At 45.3% G+C, this 15,264-nt stretch overlaps 1 pseudogene; it reads right to left on the bottom strand.

Annotated features, from left to right (window-relative positions):
* Positions 1–4,806: 4,806 nt before the first annotated feature.
* On the bottom strand, positions 4,807–6,643 carry LOC126491568 (SH2B adapter protein 1-like; annotated as a pseudogene).
* Positions 6,644–15,264: the final 8,621 nt, after the last annotated feature.

Here is a 15,264-nt window from a genome sequence, read left to right as displayed (position 1 = left end):
CTCCTCTTCCCCTCCCTCTCCTATCCAAAGAGCAGTCATGGTTCCCTGCCCTGTGGAAAGTCCAAGGTCCTCCCCCCTCCCTCCATGTCTAGGAAGGTGAACATCCAAACTGGGTAGGCTGATCTATTGGGAGCTCACCATTGCCAGCTGGACTGTGACGGGAACAGCATGGGATAAAACCGGACTCTCTGATCATGGCGAACAATGAGGACTGATGAGAAGCCAAGGTCAATGGCAAGGGGTTTTGATCCTACTTCAAGTGTTGCTTCTTTATATTAAATAAAATTACCAAGTCCCCTTCAGTCATATCTCTTCCAAATCATTTCTTCCTAACCTCGGTTTGGTAATTCAATGGGAGGGGAGGTGGAGATGGGGGTAGGAGGCAGAGATGGGAGGAGGAGGAAGCGAAGGAGGGAGACAGGAAACACCAGTAGGGATACTGCATTTTCAGGGTGGTGGGATAGCGGGTGAATTATTAAATTGTTTTTGGTTTCTCGGCATTTTACAAGTTATTTAAATGTCCTTATGTGGGAAATAAGAGAATAGTACGAATAAATGTATTTTAAAAATACAATTCTCCAGAAAGGGGGCACCAACATAAGAAAAAGGCCCAAACTGGCATGTTAATTGTAAAGTACCTTAGTCGCAAGACTTTCGTGTCTCCTTCTCCCATAGGCTGGAACTTTTCCCTCTTCCCAAATTGCCCATCCCTTTGGTTTAGACACAAAGCCTTATCTAATGAATACGTTGGGGCTTGAGGTTGCCTCACACTGAAAATGAACCCTAACAATCTATTTCTTATACATAGAAAACAGAGTTTATGCCAAAACCTTACATTCTAAAGCTTCGTTAGAGAAACAAGAATGTAGAAAAAAGTGAAGCCCACAAGAGAACAAATAAAATACTAATAGGCGGAGCTCCAAGGTGGTCACAAAACATGGCAGGTTACTCAATCACGAAGGCATGGCCAGAGAGGCCATATCAAGCTGCCACACTGTGCCCAGACAACATAGTCTGCCTTGACGCCACAGGAGCAGGTTATGTGACCTAGCTTCTCTAGCAATCACCGGTCAAGTCACTGGCAGTCAGTGCTGCTTGCCTCCAGTCACAAGGGCTTCCACTCTTCAGCACTGATGAAGAGAGTGGAGGCAGCTGCCAGGGTTTTAGGACACAACGCAGCCGGTGCTGTTGTTACTGTTGCCAGGCCTGCTCCAACTGTGAAGAAAAGCTATAAGGCAAGGCCTGGAGATCAGATTTTGTTTTCTTTATTGCTTTGTTGGTTTTTGTTTGCTTATTTGTTTGTTCATTTTGGGGGACATGGTCCTGAGATGTAGCCCAGGCCTGACCTCAAACTCATGATCCTTCCACCTCAGCCTATGCCAGGACTACAGATGTGTATTATTATTTGCTTGGCTAAATGTCTTTCCATCTCAGGAAAGTTGATTTCAAATTAAAATTAGAAAAAAAAATTAAAATCTCTGCTTTCGGCCATTAGTTACCAAGTGTCATTCCAGCTTCTTTACAATGGAGAACCAAATTCTGCTCGCTCACACCAATGCTTCCTAAACCACAGGACCGCCAGTGCCCCCAGTCTCCTGGACAAGGATGGAAGGCACAGTGAAGAAGGTGCTCGGACTGCAGCACGGGGAGTGTTCACACCCTGTAGTTGTTGTGAGCTTTGTTGCTGCTGCCTGTTGTGCAATCCCCATTTTCTGGTGTGTGTGTGGGGGGGTAGAGGCTGAGAAAATGCAAAGGCAACAATACAGACACTGATAGATTCCAATACAGAGCTCTTTATTGTAAAAAGGTTGGAGGTTTTATGGGGTTAGGGAAATTAAGCTGCTGCAGGAATGTTTGGCCTATTTCCATTATTTATTGAGAGTTTGCATGCACTTGCTTGTGCTATTGCTCTGCCTCATCTCACCCTTTTTATTTTATTTTTATTGGGAGACTAGTGGGAGTTATGGATTTTTATAACCCACCTCAGGGAACCCCCAGCATTTTGGGCTGTGCCTGTCTTAGGTTGGCCTACAAGACAGGCTCTTACCCATCTTTGAAACTAGTCCTCAAAGGGTTGTATCCCTGGAAGATCCCAAGAAGCCAGAAGCAAAGGGAGACTTTTAGGAGAACTAGGGTTTTAAATGGCCTCCTGTATTTGCATTAGCCAAGCATAGACCACCTCCCTTGAAGGTTTTGGTCCAGTGTCCTCCATAGCCATTAATATCTGGAGTGTTGCCTTGTTCACCCACTGCTATCAGAATCTTAGCTGTAGGAGACACTTAAGCAGAAATATTGAGGCCACTACCACCACCCCTCCCATAAGGCACCATGTAACAAGTTTAGAGGGGTCTAGCAGAGATTTTGTGTGATACCATAATTGGCCAAAGAATATGGTAGACAAATCCAATGGCTCGACTCGTGTTGAGTTAAGTTGCATACATTCTGATTAAATGTTTACAGCTGGGCAAGGGTAAATCAGGTAAAAAACTTGTGCAAATTTTGAGGGGACAAATGAAATTACTGATGGAGGAGCCTAGCAAAGGCACTGCCATAGTCATAATTAGGTGTTCTACTCTGTGGTTGCCTGTTGCTAGCAGCCCTGTATGCAATCTGATATGCAATATGTGCCAGGAGTGTCCTCTGGACTGTAATATGTCTTGAAATAGTTTGCATAATTTTGGAGATGGATTCTTTTGGGGACTTTAATTTTGGAAAAGATAGTATTTTGCATGCTTGTATGGCATAGTGGGTATCTGAGAAAATATTTATGGGTTCTGATTGGATCATTTCCAATAGCTTAAGGGTGGTGTGACATATTTTTTTTATCTTTAATTTTAAACAGAGGAGAGCAGAAAGTCATCTTTCCTGAGGGAAATGATTATCCAGCATGCCCATACTAGACCTAGCCATCACTTTGAAACAGACTTCCTCTCTAAGTGGTCTGTTATTTTTCCTGGCTTTGCTTACAACAATGTCTCTGCCGTCTATACCTATAACTGCAACTGCTGGGTCAGGGAGTATACCAAGTACCACAAGAGGCTGCTGACTGACCTGAAGGGCAGCAAATGGCTTATTTTCATATACTGTCCTGGCAAGTTGACTGAGCACATAGAGCATGAGCAACAGAATCTTCCTGCTGCCATTTAAACCTAAAGGTGTTCCACAATGCTCTCAAGCTAGCTCACAAAGACACCAAAGTCTCTACTAAGATTGGTTCTAGTGCTGTTCATGTAACCTCAGCAGAGAGATGAAAAGTATTGGGCCAATCTTTTCAAATGATATCTACTATGCTTCTGAAAATGAAGAGATCTGCCTAGTGGATGAGAACCAGTTCACTTTAACCATTGCAAACCAAAGCTTCACTTACCTTCACGCACCAAGAGTATGAAATGACTTTCTAGCCTATCATTCATATCAGGAACTGGTGGGAGCTTCTACAGTCTCATGCCCAATGATAACCCTTTTGGCATTTAGGGCATTAGGTCTTTGGGCAAGACCTGGAACAATCCCTATGTATGTGGCCAGACTGTCCACATCCCCAGCAAGTATGGTCTGATTGGATAGAATTATCATCCTTGTCAAGTTTGGCATTGACCAAGGCATTGATGGAAGTCATAAGGGTGGAAATGTATTCATTCTATGTGTCAATATCATAGGCAGCCAAGACCCACTTATGAATATTCTCAATTCTAACAGGTACAATGACATTACAGATGATGGTGTTGAGCCCTCCACCCAGTTAGCTGTTTAATAAGAATATCCTTGGTAGTGAAAGACCCACAGTGTGGGGAGACTCTCACTCAAGTCTCGGGATAACACGACCCCCACCCCAGTAACTCACGAGAGACCGTCCTTGCTGCAATCACACGAGGTTTAATCGACAAGAAAGGAACCAGTGCACTGGGGCTGAGACTCATAACCCATGCTGGGGAGGAGTTTGACCCCGAGTGACCAAGAGAAGGGGTTTTTAAAGGAAGAAACCACAGCCCAGTAATCCGAAAGGGGTAGGGAGGGTGTCACAGAAAATTCTGAAAATACCAATGATGATCACAAGGGGACAACTCCTTGTTTCTCAAGATTATTCTCAAGATTATAATCAGTTAGTTCCTGAAACGTGGTATTTCAAAAATACCAATGATAATCACAAGGGGGAAACTCCCTGTTTCTCAAGATTACAATCTAACTTTATCTTCAGCTAGTTCCTGAAACACCGTCACTGAACCGGCTAATCCTAGATTTCTGATTCTTCTCTCCCTGCTTAGATTTTTGGCTCTATTTTTTCCTGCTAAGGGGGGGGGACTTGGATTTACCCAGGTCTTTCAGTAGGGCCAGATGGGATGCATTTTTCAACAGTATTGGTGACATGGGTCAAAAATTCAGGAAGTGGTTCTGCAGCCTGCTGGACAAGATTACAGAAATAACCTTCCCTGTCATTGGTTGTACAAAGTTTGAGAGCCTTGAAGGCTAGGTTAGACACTTGTTGGAAATAGGCATGTAGGCCAATTATGGATTGTGATACAGGATCAGTATATTGTGCACAGCCAGTAAGCATGTCGAGGGTGACATTAAGTCCAAATTGTATGTTTGTATGGGCTTGGATCTCTGCTTCATCATCACAGGCTGAGTGCCACTGGAGTAAAACTGAGAGGTCAAGAACCACCTTTTACATTAGCACAAATCATAATGTGTTTGAAGCTGCATGGCCCATTGTCTGAGTACTTGCTCAAAGTAAGGAGGATCGGGGTAGCATCAGTCACGCTCATACACCCCTGCATGGCTCCCAGCCTGCTCCTAGCCCTGCTGCCACTAAGAGGGCACATGGCTGACAAGGACAACATTACTGGAGCCTCCAGACTTCACAGGGATGGGATGCACCTGGAAGTGTTCAAGCATATCAGAAATGGACTGAAACCACAGATGTTGGACCCGGCACTGACTCTCCTCATTCAGTGACAAACTGAGGTGCTTGGCCTTGCCCTTGAAGTTTAAAGTGAAGACATATTCCCCACATTTTATCTCACTGTGACGTACCAGGAAGACACCATGTGAGCCCGTGCCTCCTTCCAGTGCTAACTGGACAGACTTGAGTCAAAGGTATGCCACGGAACCAAGAGGGGCTGATCCCCCTCAGCACCCCCTGACTCTCCCTGTAACAGGAATGACCCTATGGGCTGCTTCTGGAGTATCCAGGGGAAGGGAGGGCCTTGAAAGAGGATAAACTGTCCTCACTGGGGGCTACTCCTCAATGGGATTGGGGGGGGGGGTGCTTGGGGGGAAGAAGTTTTATTGACTCAAAGTGGGAGGTAGCAATGGAGACAGTACTAGTGGAGAAGTATGCTGACGACCAGTAGGAAAAGCCCCCATAAGACTCTTGTGACAGGCAGTCATTACTCTCACTGGGTCCCAGCATGAGATCCTGGCTGGGCAGACTCGCTGAATGATTCAAGCAGGGCAACTCCAGGCCGTCTGTGTTATCCTTTGTGAGGAAGGAGGTCCCAGGGGCCAGGGGAAGGGTCATGGAATGGGGGCTGATAGCAGGGAAAGGTCCTAGACTTAGGCACTCTTGGACATTAGACACCCAGGCCTTCACATGAAGAGCATCAGTTGTCTCCAGAATGTACTCTGAAGGTCGTTCTACTTGAACCACAGATGGCATCTCTAGGGCCGTGGCTGTGTGGACATCAGTGACAGCAGAACAGGGAATGCTGAGTTGGGGCCAGGATGCCTTGGGTTGTATGAAGAACTCCAAGTGATTTCCTCCTCCTCCTCCTTCTTTACTTTGGAGCAGTAGGTGACACTTCTGCCACTGAGGCTGCCGTCCTCCCCCTGAGGGCAGCCTAGCTGCCCCTCCTCCATGACCCACTCCTGCTGGATCAGGGGCAGCTTCTTCAGCCCCCATAAAACTGAACAGCACTTCTCTCTACCATTCCTGCTCCGTCGTTCAAGGTTCTCCCTCTATGACTCAATCTCAGCCTCTCAAAGCAGTGAGTCCATCTCTCCCCAGGGGAGGTGCCATCACTAGCCAAACCCCTACCAACTGTCCCAGCCCTACCAGAGTTGTTGGATTTGCTGCTCCTACCTAGGACTAGAGGGCCTGATGTGATCTCCAGAGTCCTAGCTAGAGAGGAAGGGCCTACAGCCCCTCATTACTACAGGATGCCTCATACAGAACCTCTGACTGAGCGAACCACTGAGCAGAGAGAAAAGCGGTTCTTGAGCTTCAGCTTTGAGGAAGTCGTAGAGGGGGAAGGGACAGAGGAAGGAAGGGATCAGCTAGTTCCTCAGAAGATTGAGGGGCCCAACACAGCCAGGGGCCTGCCCATCCTGCAGCTTTCAAGGGTCAAGTCATGTGGTGGTGCAAACTCCACACCAGGGCAGCTGGAGAGAGAGACCCTGAGGCCCTGGCCACCTCAGCTTTGAAGTGCAGGAACAGTTCAGCAAAACAGCCAGAAAAGGCTGCTTCTGTTCCAGGTTCTGCATATTATGGATGGGTGGTCAAGTAGAGGCAAAAATGGTGGGCAAGATTCAGGGCAGTGGCCCTTGCATGGGACTCACAGAACTCTTGCCAACTTCGGGGAGGAGGTGGTAGCAGCACTGGGATTGAAGGGAAAGCCCCATCCTCCGAGAAAGGGGCACCATTCATGATGGACCCAGGAAGAGCCTGTGAGGAGGGGCAGCAAATGGCCAGAAGATACAGAATGAGGGGCAACAACTTCATCTCAATCCCGGTACTTAGCTCCAGGATCAAGCTAGTGGAAGAAGCTGCCATATAAGGAGAATGTTTCAATCCCAGAATGGAAAGGGAATTCAACAACAGTTGAACAGCCAAAGCCTTTCTGTGAATGAAGAGATTTGCCACCTCACTAATGGCCTTTAATAGATGGTCAAGTAACTGGACTGGTTGAAAAGAGAGACTAGGAGAGGAAGTCCAACAGGCCAAACTCCTAAGAGAAGTCAGGACTTCTCCTAAAGCTAGAGAGCCTTCAGACAATCCCAGAGTGGCCCCAGGCAAAAGTCATCAGTTGTCCTCAGGCTGCTAGGAAGTCCGCCTGAGGACAAGGATGGAAGGGAAGGGAAAGTAGTGTTTGCAGATTGAGCGTGCTGCTTGTAGTGAGGGACTTCCAAGGTTTGCTAGGCGGTAACCATGTGTTTACACAGTGTCTCCAGGTAAAAAAGACCTGTCGGAGTGTCCTTTATTGGTTCTACCTCCTGGGTGGTCAGCCCTTATGTGGAGTTACCAGGATGAACTGAGTCATGATGGGGAGTTCCTAACCAGAAGGACAAACAGGGGAAAGAAAAGGAAATATAGCGATAGGAAAGAAAGCCCCAACTCACTAAGGGTTTAGAAAACAAAAATAGGAGTCATTTCATGGAAAACAGCCAGAGAGGTTGAACTCAAGATGCCCACAGAGAGTCGGCACAAGGACAGTAGCCGGGGCCGCAAGCAAGCAAGAAAAAAAAAATCCCCAAAAGAGGGTAAGAAGGACCCAAAAAGCGACCAAAAGGAAAAGATCCATCCATGTTAGGTGCCAGCTGTAGTTGTTGCTGGTTTGTTGGGGCTGCCTGTTGTGCAATCCTCATTCTCCTGGGGGGAGGGGGGCGAGAAGACACCGAGAAATTCCAGAACAGACCTCTTTATTGTTAAAAAGGTTGGGGGGTGTTATAGGGTTAGGAAAATTAAGTTGTCGCAGAAACGTTTTTTGGTTGGTCCTTTTGAAGCTGTCAGTCGCTGCTGACGTGTTGTGATTGGCTAGGAATCCACATCATTAGTTATCGTGGTTTTGGTCTGCTGAGAGCTTGTTTTGGCCAATTTTGCTTATTCACTGTGAGTTTGCATGCACTCGCTTGTGCTTGTGCTATTGTCCCGTCTCAACACCCAAACTCTCTACTGTCCTTTTTGGCCCTTCTTGAATGTGGTCTACATTCCATATTTTATTAATACAGTAAACCAGGAAATGTAAATGAGTGTTTCTCTGAGTTCTGTGAGGCTCACTAACAAATTAGTCAAACTCAGAGAGATGGGACTGAGGAAGAAGATGAGAAGAAGCCTTTCAAGCAAAGTGCATCTCAGTGATAGGAAGCTAAAAAGGGCTGAAGATCCAAATGGAGTCTCCTGGGGCTAATAGCCTGGCCCAGTCACAGAGTTCTTGTGTACTATGCATCATTGAGTTGTTGAGGATGTGGCTCAATGGTAGTAGAATACTTGTCTAAATTTTATTAGTGTAGGGCTGGGATGTGGCTCAGTAGCAGACCTCAATATTTAAAAACAGGAAGCCCTGAGCTTATCCTCTAGCATCACCAAACAAATAAAAATAACTACCTATCCCACCATTTGCCATCTAGCTTTCTGGCCCTTGCTGGCAGGCAAGTTTGCCTGAGCACTGCCAGTGGCTTCCTTCTCCTTCCCTTAAGGACCATTTAACACGATGGCCTATTTTTCACCTATAAGAGATTGCCTGTAAGATGTTAGCTTAGTGAAGGTAATAAGATTTAAAACCCACTGCCTCTGTACTTTCCACACAGGATGGCATGCAAAGTCCTCCCGGGATATAGGAAAACAACTTGCTGAGATTTATTCTGACAATTGGACTCGCATGCACAATGCAAAAAATATTTCATCAAGTCATCATCAATAATCAAGGAGACTAATAAGCAAATATATCAGTACCTCTTTCCCAGGATTTTGTAATAACAAAAAAGCTGATGATGGACAGTCAGTGATGGTAACAAAGCCAGAGCAGGGAGGTAGCAAGGGGAGGGCCGAGTCCCCCGCACATCACAGGAGGCCATAGAACATGTCACTGATGGTTGTCATACCATCCAGCCTCCCCTAAATCTCAGTCTCTTGAACATACTAAAGAGAATAAGAAAGCCCATGAGTGTTTGCAAGATAGAAAGAATGAAAACTACAAAAGACAACACAGGTCAGTCAATGCTACATAGGTGTCTGTGGCTACGTCCCCTCAGGAATGCCTCTCACCACATTCTCCTTTTGCAACCTGGTGATGGGGCGGCAGGGTGGGGGTGGTGGTGGTGGAGGGTCAGGGATGAAAAAAATCATTCATGGGAGTCATTTTTCAGTTCATGGAATCTCTCTGAAGTTGAAATGTGGGCCTATATTTTGAAGTGCTCACAGGCCACTGACTAATTCACGAGTAAAACATTCATCATAGGGCCATCAAGCTCCCTGACCTGGGTTCTATTTAATCACTAGGCACTTACCAAGCTTTGTGCTGGACACAGTCCCTCCAGGCTCTCTGGCTGAGTGGAAAGAAGTGCTAGGCACAGTCTTGGGACATCGGACGGGACTGACGTAAACAGAATAAACTAAATCAAGGAACTGCTTTCTCACACATCAGAGGGCACCGTCCTGTTTCAGGGCCATGGGTCTGGGGATACAGACAGTGTTTGACAGCCACTGAAGCCTACAGAGAATCTTCTTGAAAAGAAAGCATGGCCCAGGAAAAAAGAAGAAGAAGAAAAGCGAAACACTGTGTTGCTAAGGCTGGCCTCAAACTCCTGGTCCTCCTGTTGTGGCCTCCCCACTTCTGAGATGACAAGCATGCCCCACCATGCATGGCAGAAACGTCACTACCTTGTGCTGGCCTCTCTTGCCGAAGGTTACTTACCTCTCTTATAGAATACTGGTCTCCCCTGGGCAGGGAAGTGTCTGCAATCATTATTGTGTCTTCACCGCATGCTCTTTAAACATAGTGGAAATTCAATAACTATTTCATTGAGTCATTCAGCAAATATTTACTGTGCACCAACTGTATACCAAGCACTAAAACAGCGTTTAAAATATACACCAGTTGACTAAAGCAGTCAAGACTTCTCTGCTCTCAAAATAAATAAATAAATAAATAAATAAATAAATAAATAAATAAATGTTTGTCAAATCGATGAATAGCACACATAACAGAGACTCTGACCTGGAATAACAAGCAGAAGGAAGCCAGCAGCACACTCATGGAAAGAAGAAGATGGGTGGTGGCCCCGAAGGCACAGTAAGAATCAAAAAGGTCCTCTCTCCTGGTGACCCTACCATGAATCACTGGAGCCCTGACCAAAGTTTAGTTCCCACAAACTCACAACATAAACAATGCCCTCCAGTCCCTCGTGGTACCACATGGCTTACAACAGGCTGAACAAGAGCCCTGGTCCAACTCCCATCCAACCTTCCTGGAGCACAAAAGCAGGCCAAGTACACTGGTGAAGGACACTCTGAAAAAGTCAAGAGTCATCTGCCTTTCTGCACTGCCCTTGACTTTTTGCTCAAATGGTGACAATCACAAGACTGTTCCTGATCCTCTTAAGTACGACTTGATAGTCCTTGAACCAAGTTAAATATGGGATGTGCCTAAGACGAGAGAGGATGATACAGATCCTGTAAGAACCCCACTTCTCAAGAGTCAATGCCACAGTCAGACTGGCAGGATGATGGCTCACTTGCCTGCCTTTAAATTTTTAATTTTTTTGTTGGGTGCTTTGCCCACATGTATGTCTGTGCATCATCTGTGTGCCTGGTGCCTGGGGAGGCCAGAGGAGGGTACTGGACCCTGGGATTACCATTACAGATAGTTGTGAACTATCCTGTCAGTACTGGGAACTGACAGGTCCTCTGGTCCTCTGGGAGAACAGCCAGTGCTTTTTTTGTTAGTTTGTTTTGATTTGGGTTTGTTTTTCTTTTTTTTTAATATTTATTTATTTATTATGTATACAATATTCTGTCTCTGTGTTAGCCTGAAGGCCAAAAGAGGGCGCCAGACCTCTTTACAGATGGTTGTGAGCCACCATGTGGTTGCTGGGAATTGAACTCAGGACCCTTGGAAGAGCAGGCAATGCTCTCAACCACTGAGCCATCTCTCCAGCCCCTGTTTGTTTGTTTTTCTTTGTGTTTCTTTGTGTTGCTTTGGAGCCTGTCCTGGCACTCCCTCTGTAGATCAGGCTAGTCTTGAACTCACAGAGATTCACCTGCCTCTGCCTCCCTGAGTGCTGGGATTAAAGCCGTGTGCTACTTTCATTTCCTGGCCATTCAGACCCAAATAATCATACAGAAACTATATTAATTTCAACACTATTTTGCCAATGGCTCAAAAGTGCAGTCTCCGTTTACACACAATTCCTCATGCACAATATCTGGTATAACTCTAATTTATCTCATTATTTTTCTGGGGATTATTCTTAACCCTGCTAGGGGGTGGGTGACTATTTAAATAAGGCACTGGAGACATGGTTCAATGGTTAAGAGTACTTGCTACTCTTCCAGAGGTTAGAGTTCAGTTCCTAGCACCCATATCAGGCAACCCCCTACAGCCTGTAACTCCAGTTCTAAGAAATCTGCCACCCTCTTCCCTCCTTCAAAGACTCCCACACACATATGGCATACACTCACACAGATGTACACACTTAACACATGAATAAAAAAATAAATCATGAAAATTAAAAAAAAAATAAAATAAAGGCTTGTGCTACCATCGCTCAGTATGATTTTGGCTTTTGAGACAAGGTGTCACTATGTAACCCTGGCTGGATTGACACTCACAGAGATCAGTCAACCTCTGTGAGATTAAAGGGGTGTATAACTTCACCCCACACAGCAAGTACTCCTAGCTGCTGAACCCTCTCTCCAGTCCCAGGTTCACTTGTTTTTAAAAGAAACTGTAAATCACCGTGCTTTAGGGGCTCGTATGACTGCAGATTCTGTAGAGTACAAAGTGAATCAGTCACGATCATTCTTTAATATATAAATATATCAGACTTGATCATATTCACCCTCTATTAACCTAAGCCCCTCCCCCTTCTCCTACTTTCACTGCTTTACTTTTATATCTCCATCCCAATTTCCACATGTGTATGGGGGGGGGGGTGCAATTGTCTTCCCGAGTGTGGTTTGTTTCACTTACCATCTCCAGCTCATTGTATCTTCCTGCAAATGGCACAATTTTACTCCTTGTGACTTCAAACAAAACCAAACCACCCTTGTGCCCATGTGCCAAAGGACTCATCTGTGGAGTCATTTGTAAAATAATAGTTGACTTTTAGTGAAGTCCCCCTTTAATCACAGCTCTATGCTCAAGTCCCCTCCTCACGTTTCAGCAATAACTATTCTTTTCAATTCACTGTACTCTCCTGGGCTTTTTTCTATGTATTTACATGCATGTGCTACTTTATTTTACTTCATTGAAATGATTTAAAGTTAGTCCTTCACAATGAGGACTACTGAGACCTCAAAACAATGGCAATGGGTTTTTGATCCTACTGTACCTATTGGTTTTGTGGGAGCCTAGGCAGTTTCGTGGATGCTCACCTTACTAGACCTGGATGGAGGTGGGTGGTCCTTGGACTTCCCACAGGGCAGGGAACCCTGATTGCTCTTTGGGCTGACAAGGGAGGGGGACTTGATTGGGGGAGGGGGAGGGAAAGGGGAGGCGGCGGTGGGGAAGAGACAGAAATCTTTAATAAATAAATAAATAAATAAAGTTAGTCCTTCAGCCTCACAGCTTTCTTTGTTTTCTACAATTTATCTTAGAAATCTTTCCATGATATTACATTTAAATTCATCCACTATTATTAATTTGTATGAAGAATTACATAATAACTTTGCAATTATTTAACATTATATGTCTAATAAATCTACTACTAACATTTAACTCATTCCCAATTTTTCATTATCTCAAACAGTGCAGTAATGAGCAACCTTCTATACGCCCCTTTCAACGATACAGGCGCTTGTCTAGAGAAGATATTGACAGATGAACTATTTGGGTGTTGGGGATCAGAAATGCTCTTTAATGTACCCTATGGTTTGAGTCTCAAGAGTGCCCACAGTTTCATGCATCAAAGGCTTGATGCTAGCAGGTGGCATTATCTGGAAATGTAACTAAAGCTTTGAGCAAACCCTAGCATGGTTGACTGTGAATGAATCACTGCAGGCAGGTGTTTAATATTCTCCCACCCCTACCTCTCTCTGCTCCAGGTCTACCAGGTGCTGAAGAAGCTTCTATGCTATGTGTTTCCACTGCCGTGATGATCCTTCTAAATGCATGACACCCAACAGCCGTGAGTTGAACCTCCTGAAACTGAGTCAGGATAAGTCTTTGTTCCTTCACATATTCTCTTCGGTATCTGGTGACAGAGGTGACCAGTTTGCCTGCATTTACCTTCTCTCAGCACAGTGTAAGCATGAATACCCTCCTGTAGATGTTTGCAGGGTCATCTTTTCTCCAAAATTATTTTTCAAATTTCCTCTAACTCTCACCAGACCTAGTTTGGTTGCTTTAGTTAAGGTTTCTATTGTTGGGCTATAATACTATGAGGAAAGGGTTTATTTGTCTTAACTATTATAGTCCACTATGGTGGTTTGAAAGAAAACAGCCTCCAAAGGGAGTGGCACTATTAGGAGGTATGGCTTTGTTGGAGTAGGTATGGCCTTGTAGAAAGAAGTGTGTCACTGTGTGGGTGGGCTTTGAGGTCTCCTTTGCTCAAGCTATGTCAAGAGTTGCAGACAGTTTACTTCCTGTTGCCATGGCCTGCCATGATGATAACAGACTAAACCTCTGGAGCTGTAAGCCACCCTGTTTAAATGTTTTCCTTTATAAGAGTTACCGTGGTGGCCATGCAAACATGGTATCTCTTTGTAGCAATTGCCCTAACTAAGACATCCACCATCAAGGGAAGCCAAGGCAGGAGGAAACTAGAGGTAAAGAACTGATGCACAGACTGTGGAGGAATGCTGCTTTCTGGCTTGCTCAGTCTGTTTTCTTATACTACCCAGGATCACTTACCCAGGGTGGTACAGCTCCCAATGGCCTGGGTCTTTCCACATCGATCATTAATAAAGAAAATGCCCTACAGACTTGCCTACTGATAACCCAATGGTGTAATGTCTCATTGAGGTTCTCCTTCCCTGATGATTCTACCTTGTGTTAAACTGACAAAAAAAAAAAAATCTAGCCAGCACAATGGTCAACAAATACAAGTGTGCCAGTCAGGTGTGAAATACGAGCCTTTAATCCTAGCACTCAAGAGACAGACAGATGCAGGCAGATATCTGTGAGTCTGAGGCCAGCCTCATCTGCAGTAAGTTCCAGGACAAGGAGAGCTATAGAGTAACTCTCTCTTTCTCTGTATCTATATCTGTATCTGTGTGTACATGTGTATGTGCATGTGTGTATGTGTGTGTGTGTGTGCCATTGGAAAGCTTTAGATAATGAGTGCTCATGGCCATGTAGATGGCGGTCTTCCACTAAACAGAATGGCTGTCATCTAACCTTTCAAAACAGTCTACATATGAGAGAGAAGAAAGTAAAGTACCAGGAAAAACAGCAAAATAAACAGAAGGTTGGGAACTGGTGCAGGCATGTGACCTTGAGTACAGCCCCCGAACACTGCACATCCTGATACATCCTGATACATTTCCCTTCTGTACACCATTGCCCACCACCATAAGACTTGGCACAAACCAACACCAAGACAGTGGGGAGGCTCCTGGTGCCTTTGTTTCTGCCTCACATAGCCCAAACACAAAAATAATGGAACAAATCCTTTGCTTTATCATTGTGTTCACAAAAGTCCACACCAAGACACACTTAAGGAAAACAGTAGCTGGTCACAGAGCAGAGCTCAGCCATTCCCATAGCCAGACTCCACCGGCACAGCAGTCAGAGCTCCCTGACAGGTGTCTGGAGGAGTCCTGTGCTCAGGGTGACCTCAGCACAGCAGTTCTCAGAACCAGCTACAAACTGGTCTCAGCTGGGAAGCTTCATTAAGTAAAGACTCTGAGGTCCGGGAAATCCAGACTACATTGATTGGGATGTGACTCAATTTATGGTCTAGGATGTTTCAAAGTCTCCATCCACCCTGAAGATTGTGAAATGGAGCAGGGCAACTTTGGCTGCAAAATTCGATGCTCTGAAATTAGGGAAGAAATTTGGGGATTTTTCTTTTCTTGTAACTTATGTTGAACGTTTTAAAAGACAAGAAGGAAAGATGAGATGTAGCATCAAGAGAGAAGTTCAGCACACATGTCTTTAATACCAGCTCTGGGGAGGCAGAGGCAAGCAGACCTCTGTGAGTTCAAGGCCAGCTTGATCTATAAGAGCTAGTTCCAGAACAGGCTCCAAAGTTACAGAGAAACCCTGCCTTAAACAACGAGAGAGAGAGAGAGAGAGAGAGAGAGAGAGAGAGAGAGAGAGAGAGAGAGAGAGAGAGAGAGAGAGAGAGAGAGAGAGAGAGGCAGAGCTGGCTGGCAGAGAGAATGAA

Source organism: Alexandromys fortis, unplaced genomic scaffold (genome assembly GCF_014885135.2).
Source record: "Alexandromys fortis isolate MF-2015 unplaced genomic scaffold, M_Fortis_MF-2015_v1.1 scaffold_259, whole genome shotgun sequence".
Taxonomy (NCBI): domain Eukaryota; kingdom Metazoa; phylum Chordata; class Mammalia; order Rodentia; family Cricetidae; genus Alexandromys; species Alexandromys fortis.
The sequence above is the reverse complement of the archived record's forward strand: the minus strand, read 5'-3'. Positions and strand labels throughout refer to the sequence as shown.